The sequence below is a fragment of the Canis aureus genome, chromosome 16 (genome assembly GCF_053574225.1).
Source record: "Canis aureus isolate CA01 chromosome 16, VMU_Caureus_v.1.0, whole genome shotgun sequence".
In the NCBI taxonomy this organism is placed as follows: domain Eukaryota; kingdom Metazoa; phylum Chordata; class Mammalia; order Carnivora; family Canidae; genus Canis; species Canis aureus.
The window spans coordinates 56268668-56280877 of record NC_135626.1 but is presented as its reverse complement, the minus strand read 5'-3'; the positions used below and the strand labels follow the sequence as shown (position 1 = coordinate 56280877).

The 12210-nt window shown below is 45.8% G+C and overlaps 1 protein-coding gene across 15 annotated transcripts in view; it reads left to right on the top strand.

The window, feature by feature from the left end:
- Positions 1–12210, top strand: part of SLC39A11 (solute carrier family 39 member 11) — a 404898-nt gene that overhangs the window by 81985 nt on the left and 310703 nt on the right. The window lies entirely within an intron of this gene.

Below are 12210 nucleotides of genomic sequence, written 5' to 3'. Positions count from 1 at the left end.
AAACCAAATCCAAGACAACATGTAATTTCACCTGCAAGTTCAACCCTCCACATCCCTAACTGAATGCCGTTTTTTTTTTTTTTACAACATAATCATCTTATCACACTTACCCAAATTAGCAATTCCTCATTGTAACCTAACACCCAGTCCACATTCAGATTTCCTCCATTTTTTTTTTTTTCCAAAGGGGTCATTGAAGATTGTTTTGTTAGAATGGGCATCCGAACAAGATATTCATGTTGAAATTTTTGTTCTATCTCTTCATTGTCTTTTATTCTTGAACAATCCCATTTTTTTCCCCCTGCTTCAGTAATTTGTTGGAGAAATTGGGTTGTTTATACCCATAGAGTATTCCACATTGTAAATTTGGCTGATGGCTTCCTTGGGGGTGCTATAAACCTTTTTCCCCAGTCCCCCGATCTCCTATGAGCTGGGCATTAGATCATGTGGTTTGGTGATCTCTGAGCCTGTCTCTGGGCGTGAATGTACCACGGTGGTGCTGTGTATTCCAATTGTGTCCGTCACACCAAAAGTCATGTAATACATGGTTTTCTGTCTCGGTTGATCAGGGTTTGACTCCTCTGTCCTGTGTTTACAGTCCTATGATTTGGGATCTCCCAGGGGTCACCTAAGTCAGTAGCCATCAGACCGGGGTCCACATACCTTCCAGAGCATGCAGGGGCCTTGCAGGTGGTGCACAGGGGGCATGGATGCTTTTCACAAAATCAGTTTCTAGGTCCTCAGTGTTCACAGGCTCTCTTTCCTAAAACCACTCTGCCTGAGGATGCCCCTGGCTACCGGTTCTCCTTTCTCACACTCCCTTACACATTTGCCCTCTCCTGCTTTACAAAAGAAAGGCATACTCTTGCCTTATTACCTTGTCTCTGGGTGGCAAAAATGTCCATGTGTAAGGGAGACCCTTGGGATGTTGGTGCTGCTGCAGAAAAAGTGAAGCTTCTCATCACTGGGCATAAATGCTTTAGTGGTTCAGGCAGTCTTGTCCTTTGACTGTGGATCTAATCATATTGTTAGCAGAGGGATCCTTAAAAGTTGGGTTTTCCATGATGGACCACTCTGGGGTTTGGGGCCTGTAATTTAGATAAAATTCAGAGGATAAAATGACAGTGTTGTAACAAAGTATCTATTTTTCCCCATCCTCTACGTGGACACATTTTTAGTTTGCTTACATTTAAAAAAGAAAAAAAAAAGAAAGAAAAGAAAAATAGAAATAAAATTAATTCCTAGATCTGTCGGATTCTAGCGATGACCACTTAATATTTGTCCATGGATATATGAATGAATTGAAAAGAACAGGGAAAAGGCCTCATCCATGAAAATATGCATTTCCAAGAATATTTTACTTTTTAATGTGTAATAATCATAAAACAATGTATTATATTTTTGTTGTTAGAAATCTATTCTGTAATGGTAACTCAATCCAGGAAATTGTTACTTATGCAATTAGGGCCCTAGGCCCACATGGATTTTCCTAAAAATTAAATTATATTGCAAAGAAATCAATAATAGACTTTCTAGTATAAAATATAAGTTGCTTTAGGATAAAATTCTGTGTGGAAATGGAATTGAAATACAAGTCTAGGAGAGAAAGGAATGATGTAAGGTTTTGGACTTTTGCACAAGGGGTTGCTTGTGCATTTTTGTGTGTTTTAGAATATAGCCTACAAACAGAGAAGTACAGAGAGAACAACATGGCTTAGTTGCCTTTTTTTTTTTTAAGATTTTATTTATTTTTTTTGAGAGAGAAAGAGCACGAGTGGGTGGGAGGGGCAGAGGCAGAGGGAGAAGCAGACTTCCTACTGAGCAGGGAGCTGATGCAGGGCTTAGGCCCAGGACCCTGAGATCATGACCTGAGCTGAAGACAGACACTTAACCGACTGAGCCATCTGGATGCCCCCATACAGCTTGTTTATATATATTTTTAAATGGATAATAGAGGCAGGGAATAAAATCCCTATGCTATTTAGATACCAGTGGATACATTTAATTGACCAATGAAACAGTTTTATTTAAAGAAATCAATATTTATATACCAGATATGACATCTTTTGCAACTCTTTAAACTCAAGATGAAAATATCTTTAAATGTCAATTTTAAAAGGAGTGAGGGAATACTTAATCTTTAAACATTCTAGTAGGGGTTCCATAGATCCAAAATTTGAAGAACTCTGTTCTGTGTTGTCTTTCTGCTTTTGACTAGGCATCTGTGTCTCCTCTTCTAGTTCTTTTAGGGCAAAAAAACCTTTCATAAGGTTTGCATAGCAAAAACCAAAGTGAAATAAGGAAGGAAACAAACAAGCAAAAGCAGAGGGTAATAGTCTTTGGGACATGTACGAATGAATTTTGGGAGCATAAAACATGAACAATTAGAATGAAATCATCAGGCCAGTGTATTATGGTCGTTTAAGTATGGAGATCTAAAATAAAATAGTTTACTTCTGATTTTCAATGTAATTGGTAAAAAAAAAAAAAGGAGTTTCTAAAAATTATCTATATGTATTGTCGTCATCTCCTCCTTCTACTTTTTTAGAAAATAGCATTTACTTTTCTGAAATTGACCTTGAGCTAGTTCATTAGAGAAACCTCTGGAAGGTCACAAATACATGGAGAAAAGTAAAAGCATGATGTGGGAGACAGTGGAGGCTCAAACACCAAGTGGCCTTGGTGACTAGTAGTCGTTTCTTAAAAATCCTTTCCCAAACTAGGGCAAAAGGCAGTAGAACCTCGGTGGCCTGAGCTGTAATAACTACTTATAGTAATTACAGGAGAATTTATATTGAATATAGCCACTCTGTTGGCTAGGACAGTAGTTCTCAACTGGGGGGTGATTTTTACCCCTCCAGGGGACATTTGGCATGTTTGGTTGTCAGAACTGATGTCTAGTGGCTAAGGGCCAGGGATGCATACCTAAACACCCTCCAATACCCAGGATGTCCCCCACCACAAAGAATTATCCGCACCAAAGTGTCAGTGGTGCCACACCAAGAAATCCCGGGCTAGAGCATTTTGATGTATCCTCTCTAGTCACAGAGTGCAATGTGTAAAATACAGGTGTATTTAAATTTAAAAAAAAAAAAAAAAGAAGAAGAAGAAAATCATCCTATCTCTCCCCCAGGCTTCCCCAGGATCCCTACTATTAGCCCTGAGCAGGTCCTTGGAGAACTTTTATTACACACATATGACATATCTGGATAAACATGCCATAGTGCTTGGCATCCTTCAATACAGCTTTTGTATTTTTTCTTCAACACAGCTCTGAGATGCTTTGAGGAAGTATCTTGAAAAGGGAAACCTAGCAGGGACCCTGGGTGGCTTAGTTGGTTAAGGCTTTGCCTTTGGCTCAGGTCGTGATTTTGGGGTCCTGGGATTGAGCCCTGTGTCAGGTTTCCTGCTCAGAGGGGAGTCTGCTTGTCCCTCTTCCTCTGCCCCTCTCCCCTCGCTTGTGCTCTGTCTCTCAAATAAATAAATAAAATCTTAAAAAAAAAAAAAAGAAAAGAAAAGAAAAAGGAAAGGGAAAAAGTAGCCATCAGTCAGTTGACCGGAGTCCCATTGTACCTGGTACAGATGTAACATGTTTTCACGGGCAGCTGTGCATACATTTATGCATGTGTTGTGTGTGCACTGAAATGTGTATCTGTTCTAATGCTGCCATGATGCATCTCTACAATATATAATTGTGCACTGAGAAAGGCGACTCCTGAGAGTAAGAACATGGTATTTTAAATGTGCTTAGCAGGATATTTCACAGGTGTTTTTTTTCTCATTAACAGGGCCTTGGAAGCATTAATCACTTCTCCTTAAATGACTCCTCTTAGAATCCGTTTGCCTTTTTTTCTTTTCCTCCTGACTCTTTAAATCACTCTTTAAGTCTTTAATAATCATTATCTTGTTATTCTCAGTACTCATGTCTGCCCTTGATTTTTGCCTGAGGTGTGAATTTCACGGGGAGAAATGTTACCATTAAAAAAAAAAGGCAGAAAATGAAACCTAGAGTATTACAACGTTAAGGCTGGAAAAGATATTAGACAGTTATAATAGCTAATATTTATAACACCTTTATTTTTTACGAGGTGTTCTGCTGAGCACTTCCCGGAGACCATCTAATTTAATTTTTGTAATGGCTCTAGGAGGTATATAGCAGGTACTATTATATCCCCCCCACTTTACAGATGAGGAATAGGCACAGGGAGTGTAAGTAAATCGTCCCGGATCCCGAGATGAACAGTCAGGATTTGAACACACAGTCTGACTCTAGGGCTTCCCCTTTTAAACGACAGTGCCTCCCAGCTGAGGTCTGGTCCAGTTGCCTCCACTTGCAGGCAGGAAACAAATCCAGAGAGGGATTTATGAGCTATCCAGAATCGAAAATTGTTAGGTAGGAGCATAGCTAGGACCAACTCAGACAAGAAGTCAGAGGTTGCTGGTGTGTAGCTGTGTGACCTTGGGCGAGCTCCTTAGTCTTCCTGGACCTCAGTTGACTGTGCTGAGAACTGATGCTGGGCTTGATGGTTCATTAAGGGCTTCTTCATTATGCATGGCTCAAGGGGCGGGTTCCAGCACATGTTAGCATGAGTCCTTTTCTTGGAAGGCATTATGAAGCATTGCGGTTAGGTTTGGTTCACCTACTCACCTCTTCAGTGGCAAATTTAAACCTGCAATTGAATATCTTTTTATCTGAGTGAGAAAGAAGTCATTGTCCCGAAAGATAAACGTTTAGATGAATCTGAAGAGGCAAAAACATCAAGGGTCACCATTTTAATTTTCTTTGCTCTGGTTCTGATGTCTCTTTTTGTTGAGGCTTGTATTAACTAGAACTCTCTGAGTCAATGTCGATTCTCTCTCAAGGAAGGAACACTCATGTGGAATAAATCGGACCAGGAGGGGTACCTGGGTGGCTTAGTGGCTGAGAGTCTGCCTTTGGCTCAGTTCGTGATCCTGGGGTTCTGGGATTGAGTTCTGCATCAGGCTCCCCACAGGGAGCCTGCTTCTCCCTCTGCCTATGTCTCTGCCTGTCTCTCGGTGTCTCTCATGAATAAATAAATAAAATTTAAATAAATAGGTAGATAGATAGATAGATAGATAGATAGATAGATAGATAGAGCCAGGAACCTGCAGAAGGGAGAGGCAGCCTACCAATCAAAAATCAAATACTCACTTGTAATCATGAAGAGGCAATTTCATATCTATTATTTAATCCCATAGGGAGCCAGGTTCTTACGAAAGACATGATTCCCTTAAGGAGATTTTGGCTGAGTCTGTTTTTTGCGCAGCACATGGTAAATAATATTTTTTTCCAAATAACTGGCTCACTGTCAGAAGTTAATGACACTCTCCAGTGATGGCCTTGGGGTCTGGAGGGATAAGGGTGACCAGCTGTTGTCCATTCCCATGGAGAAAACGGAGGTGCAGAATGGACTCACATTGTAGCATGAGAGATTCAGGGAGGAGATTTCAGGTAGATCTGCTGGAAAGGCTTATTCTAGAGAAAATAGTAGAGAGAGAAGAGCTGGATGTGGGGAGTAGCCATGGAATAGGGCCTTCAGAAATCTGAGCTTTTGTGCTACTGGCTTCGTTGATCCCAGATTGGATGTTGTAATTGCTGATACCTTTCTCTGTCTTACTACCTGAGAGGTAGGGAGCCCTGATGTGTCTTAATGGAGATTTTCCAAAGTGAGGTCTTTTGAACAACCTTGAGAAGGGCTGGGCCACAGCCAAAGTACCATAAGACAGCATGAGGGGAGCATGCGAACGGGATCTGATGGGGCTCCTGCCAGGATCATTGTCCTGTGTCTCACAGAACCGTGATTTTCCTCTTTATGAGGCTGAGAAGAATGGTGGGCCCCAGGGTGACCCCCCGCTAAGGATGTTGAACACGCTTGGACCTAGAGCAGACCCCGTCCCAGCATCACTTTGATTGGACAGACCACCTGGGAAGTATCAAGCAGCTGTCCAAAGTGGAGCTCCTCTCTCAAATGTGCTTTTTCAAGATTTTGGGGACTGAGGAGCCCTCAGGGCCTCCTACCTAGAGCCTCTTCTCTGCAAGTTGTTTGCACTGAGTTGCAATGACAGGGGAGGTGATATTTGTCTGTTTTAGGGCTAAGATCGCCCTTGACGTTAGTCCTTAGCCAAGTAGTGAGGAGGACTACTGGGTTGGCTTGAGGGGACTTGGAGCTGCCTGCCCTTGGGGTCTCATTTGACCAGTTAAATGTAGCATGGTGTGTGGAGAAAACATGGGGAAGGGCTCTTCTCTAGCCAGGACTATTCACAGCCTCCCTCTGGGGGCTTGTAACGGGCACCTGACACTCCTGCCACCACTGCTTCTTGCCTAGCAAGGCTGCAAGACACTGGTGCTCAAACTCATAGTCAAGGGGTTGGCACCCTTAAGGGTTATATGACAAAGCATTTTGTTATTTTATTATTTTTAGAGGGGGAATGGGGAACGGTGGAGGAAGAGGGCGAAGCGATCTTAAGCAGGCTCCGCACCCAGCACAGAGCCTGACATGGGGCTTGATCTCACAACCCTGAGATCATGACCTGAGCCGAAATCAAGAGTCAGCTGCTTAACTGACTGAGCCACCCAGATGTCCTGCGAAGCATTCTATTTTTAAAGGACTCATATGGCCAGTTTACAGTGGGAAAGCTTCTGAGTCCTCCATGCACCTTGCCGTGCATGGGCAGGAGAAGCTGAACACACCACGGGGGATAGGCCTGACTTCTGACTCGGTGCTCCTGGACTCCAAATAGTAGTGGTTCTTCTGGGCAACGAGGGCAGTGTGGTGGCAACTCTGTGCCCAGCTCTCCCCTCCTCTTGTGTAACACGTGTGGGCAGAATGAGGGCCTTCCTTGCTGCCACATCCTGACCTTGACTCCACTTGCCTCCACGTCTTGCTGCAGACGGAGGGGTGGCCAGGTGAGGGAGGAAAAAGGAGAAAGGGAAGAAAAGCACTCAGGAAGGAGACAGACCATCGCTGTTATTATTGTGATTTTTCTTTTCCATTTCATGCTTCAGATTTCCAGTGTCATTATAAACAGTGTGGAGGAGGAAATGATATACATTACCTTCTGTCTACGGTGATGGAAAGTAACTGCGTTTTTGTTGGTGGAGGAGGCCATGTGTGCTCTCCGGCCTGCTAAGCAGCTGGCCTGGGGGGCCCTGAGGCCTGCCCGGAGGCTCCTGGATGGTTGCGTCGCTTCTTGCCTCTCCGATCCTCTCTCCCCACCTTCCCCAAGTGTATCCTGAGGCTGCCTCCACTCTCATGGCCAGGGAACCCCTGCTTCCCCCTTGTTGCTCTGCCTTTCCTTGCAGACTTGGGCCAACCCTCCATACAGGGCCAGGGCATCCTCCTTGGGGGAATACCCGTTCCTCCTTATTTGGGGCACCTTCTCTGTTCCCATGAAGGGGAAGGTGAGAGTGTATGGTAGTGACCAGCCAGTTAAAACGGGCTTTGGGATTCAGTTTCTGTAGTCAGATGTGCGTGCTCCAAAGACAGTAACTCTTACACATCTCCCCTTAGAGCAGGCAAATGTATAATAGATATTCCCTCAAGACGATTGACTCATTTTTCATTTATTTGTTCATTCACTCACTCATTCATTCATTCATTCATTCATTCATTCATTCAGCATTTATGGAAGATTTATTATATTCCAAGGCACCGTGCCAAGTGCTCAGAATGTAAAGCGCTAGGAGACGGTCTCTGTCTTTAAGGAAGTTACGATCTGGTGGAGAGGTGGGCGCACTGCCTGTTTTTGTAAGTAGAGATTTATTGGAACCCAAACATGCCTGTTTGTTCACACATTGTCTGTGGTGGCTTGTGCATTATAATGGCAGAGTGAGAAAGCACAACGGGACTAGATTGCCTGCAAAGCCTAAAGTATTTACAATCTGGCCCTTTACAGAAGTTTGCCCATCTCCGGGTTTTCTGAGGGCGGGTTGTAGGGCAAACAGTCTGAGCAGGTGTCCGCAGCATGCAGGGCCTGGGCTGGCAGTCTCAGAACATCAATGAGATGTCTGGTGTTCCCGAGCAGGTGATTTCCTGGGGGAGTCAGGTTTTGTGTGGGGAGGGGAACCTGACCTTGACTCATGAAATCCATGCCACTGCTGACCCTTTGCTGGGGTGGGTTGTTCGAAGAATCTTCAGGAAGCAGCTTTGCAGGGAAGCAGGGTGAATTATGTGGACCATTTTGCTCTAATCTCCTTGTCACATAAAGCACACTGTATCAAGACAGATGGCCACGGACAAAAGTGTGCAATTTGAGATTGTGAGCTAAAACTAGGTTTCCCAGCTCAAATCAACCTCAAGTTGACAACTGTCCTCAGCATCCATGGTCCAGCAGAATGAGCTAACTTGGCCTCACATGCTGGGCAGTTTGGTTCCAAGGAGCTCTTGCTCTGGCTTTGGAGTAACTCCCTTCATTCTGATGCAGTGGCTCTACTTGCACTGCACTATAGAACCATCTGGAAAGATTTTAAAAGCCCCGGGCTCCAGACATACGCTGGACTAAATACATCCTAGTCTCTGGGGGTAGAATGAGTCTTCAGTGGTTTCTCAAACTCCACTGGCGATTGCAGTGTGCAGCCAGCATCAAGGAGCCCTGTTCTAACAGGGACCACTGTGTAATGAAGGATGAACTGGTACTTGGAAGCTGTAGACTCCCTTCAGAGGCTCTAAGTAGCTATGGCACTAAGAGTCCAGGCAAGCCCATATATGGGGTTGGGGCCATGGTTAGAGGGGCACTGGGTATGGAGGAAGGGGCCTTGGACCCTGGAGGGGGGATCCCAGGGGGAAACTGTAGCCTCTGGTCCCCAGCTGCAGGCCTATGTGCCACAGGTTGCCGTGGTGGTCCACCCCGTGCTTGGCGGTTGTCTTGGCTCCTAAGGTGGGTTGGTTTTGATATCAGCCTGGGTTGGGAGGGGGTAGGTCTACTCTCAGGGGCATTTCCCAGTTGGTCAGGTGATACTGGGCAGCTGCCAACTGGGGACTCGGGCTCTTCCTCTGGGCTCCTTGGCATGTGCCAAAGAAAGACGAGAGGTGGGGTCTTTGCTGCTTGGAGAACTTGAGCGTGAGCTTAAATTCTCACTTGATGCACAGTCCTCATTAGATCTCATGCTGTGTCTGAAAAATCCCAGTACGGGCAGGGCCTTCTGGGAGTCATCTCAGGCATCCCTTGCCACCAGACAGGGCAATGTTTCACCAAATCCAGACAGCTGGAGCTGGGTGGGGGGGGGGGGGGGAGGGGGGCGGAGTGTAGCTTGTTCTCCAAGACTTTTATGAAGCAAGTCTCTACTTTTTTTTTGGTAACCTAATTGAGTGTTTAGCTAGCTTGTTAGAAACTCATCCAATCTAAATGTCTTCTGCTGCAATTTAAATAAGAGAGAGAAGCTGACATCATCTTTCATGGACATCTTCATACAAATCACATTACAGAGCATTTGCAGAGGGTCAGCTCTTTTGCAAGATACTCTGAGTGCAGCGGATCAAAGTTAATATTGGTTGTCTTGTCCTTTATAGCCTTTGCCTGCCAAGACCAAATCTCTACACGTGTTATTAACACAAGTGTCTTGTGGAAAGCCGGCCGTGGGATTGCTCATGATTGCTTTTCAGTGGTGGCTCACTCACAAGAGGGGAGAAGAGCCAGTCATCAAAGCTTTGTCAAGGGCCTGTGCAATTTAAGAGATGATCCAGACATGTGTTCTGTTTGCAGAATGAGCGTTAATTTTCTTCCTTGGGGAGTAGCTGCCCAGACTATGGGAGCAGGGAGTGGATTGTCTTAAGGCCAATCCATCCACCATTAACTGTGTGGAAGGCATTGTGAGGATATGTAAAGAAGCAAGACGTAGGGACGTCTGGGTGGCTCAGTGGTTGAGTGTCTGCCTTTGGCTCAGGTCGTGATCCCAGGGTCTTGGGATAGAGTCCTACCTACATCAGGCTCCCTGCAGGGAGCCTGCTTCTCCCTCTGCCTATGTCTCTGCCTCTCTCTGTGTCTCATGAATAAATTAATGAAATCTTAAAAAAAAAAAAAAGCAGCAAGATGTAATCCCTCCCTTCAAGGGGCTAAGGTTGGCTGGGTTCCTGTCACCCTGAGACAGGTTGGCATGTAGTTGTGTGAAGGTAACATATACAAGGTGACAGGCAGCCTGGGGCAGAGAGGTTACTTCTAGTGGGGAATTAGGGAGGGACTTCTTCAGGGATGAGACTCAGGCTAGAAGAGTAAGTAGAGCTTGGGGATGGGCCTGGAGCAGGGGAAGGAAATGAATTCTGGGCAGAAAGAACAGGATATTGGAAGCATGGCTGGGGAAACCAGGAATGTTGAAGCATGGTGGTTGGTTTGGTTGGAAGGTGACAGCTGAAAGGCAGGTTGGGACCCAGCTCTAACCAACCTGGGGCCCCATGGACAAGACTCTGTACTCCATTCTCTAGATTGGTGGGGAGACCCTAGAGGTTTTTGAAGGGATGAGGTGACCAGAGTTGTACTTTCAGAAAGTGCATTGTCTTGGTGGCAGACAGCCCAGCTGTTTGGGAGTGTGCAGGGAGAGGCCATGGTGGAGAGGCACATGGGAGGCTCTTGCATTACTTTATTTATTTATTTTTTAAAAAGATTTTTTAATTTGTTCATTCATGAGAGGCACACAGAGAGAGGTAGAGATGCAGGCAGAGGGAGAAGCGGGCTCCCTGAGGGGATCCTGATGTGGGACTCGATCCCTGACCCTGGGATCACTCCCTGAGCCAAAGGCAGATAGATGCTCAACTGCTGAGCCACCCAGGCATCCCAAAGAAATCATAGTCCTGTTTTTTTTTTTTTTTAAGATTTTATTTATTTGAGATAGAGTGAAAGAGAGAGCGAGCAAGCATGACCTTGGCTGGGGTGAGGCAGAAGCAGACTCCCCACTGAGCAGGGAGCCTGACATGGGGCTTGATCCCAGGACTCGGATTGTGATCTAAGCTGAAGGCAGATACTTAACCCACTGAGCCACCCAGGCGCCCCATCTGGCATTACTTTAGATGATGCCTGGACTCCTGAGACCCTTAAATTAGGCAGAGGCAGGGGAGTTGGGAAGGGCGAGAACAAAGGACGGTCCTGCTAGAGAACCAAGAGGACCTGGGAGCCCTCTGATTGGGAAAGTAGCCAGAGGGGCTCAAGCCCTGGGCTCCTGTCCCGGGGGCAGTTGGAGAATTTGCTGTTGCCTCCTGGCTTACAGGCTGCAGGAGAGGGACGCCACCAGAAACGTGGAGTTTACATCGGGCCTTTCTCTTTTGAGTGGGTTTGTACTTTGGAATCTGCGTGGTGGGTCTCCATGGCAACCAGACACCTACAGCTCGCCGCACCGATGGGGATGCTTCCTTCTGCTCATTCTGCTTTTGACTGAGAGTAACTGAGGCCCCCCCCCGCCGACAAAGAGTGGCTTAAACAAGAAAGACTCCTCTTACTCAGAAGAAATCCAGAGACCGTGGCTGGGAAAGTAGGTCCACAGCATCCCCAGGACCGTGCTTTGCCACAGAGGGAGGCTTTTGTCTTTCTGGCCCAAGGTAGCTGCTGGAGCTCAGGTCATCACATCCACCTCCAGGCAGCAAGATGGGAAGCAGGAGCCTTGCCTCGCAAGTCCACTTTCAGTTCATCAGCCAGAACTTATTAGAAGACCCCATCTAGCTGCAAGGAAGGCTGGGATACATGGGCTTTCAGCTGTGCTGCAGCGTGCCCAGATAAACAGTGGGATCCTGTTACTGCACGAAGGCGGGAGAGTGGAAACTGGAGCAGGCAATTAGCACTCTTGGCCACACAACCCACTGCGGAGAGAACTTTGAGCCCTAATGCTATTATTGATTTACCTTCCCTGTGTACTTTTTGTATATGTTGTTCTTCTAAATGAGCCATGTCATTTTGTTCCTTAACTAGTTTCTTTCAGAGCAGAGGAGTAAAATATGAACTTGGCAGTAAAAAATCCTTCCGTTTCTGTTATCAGCTAGGGCTTTAGAGGCCATGAATGATGGAAAATCTAGCTTGATTCTGCGTAGGACGAAAAGAAATGTATTGGCCCATGCATTTAAAATAACCAGGCATAGACCCGGCCTCAGATACTCCTGCTAGACTCTGTAGATCCAAAGACGTCACTGCGGCCTGGGGTTTTCCCTGTGTGGCTCCCCTTCTGGATACTCTGTTGACAACCCCTTAGTCTCACATCCACGGGAAGGA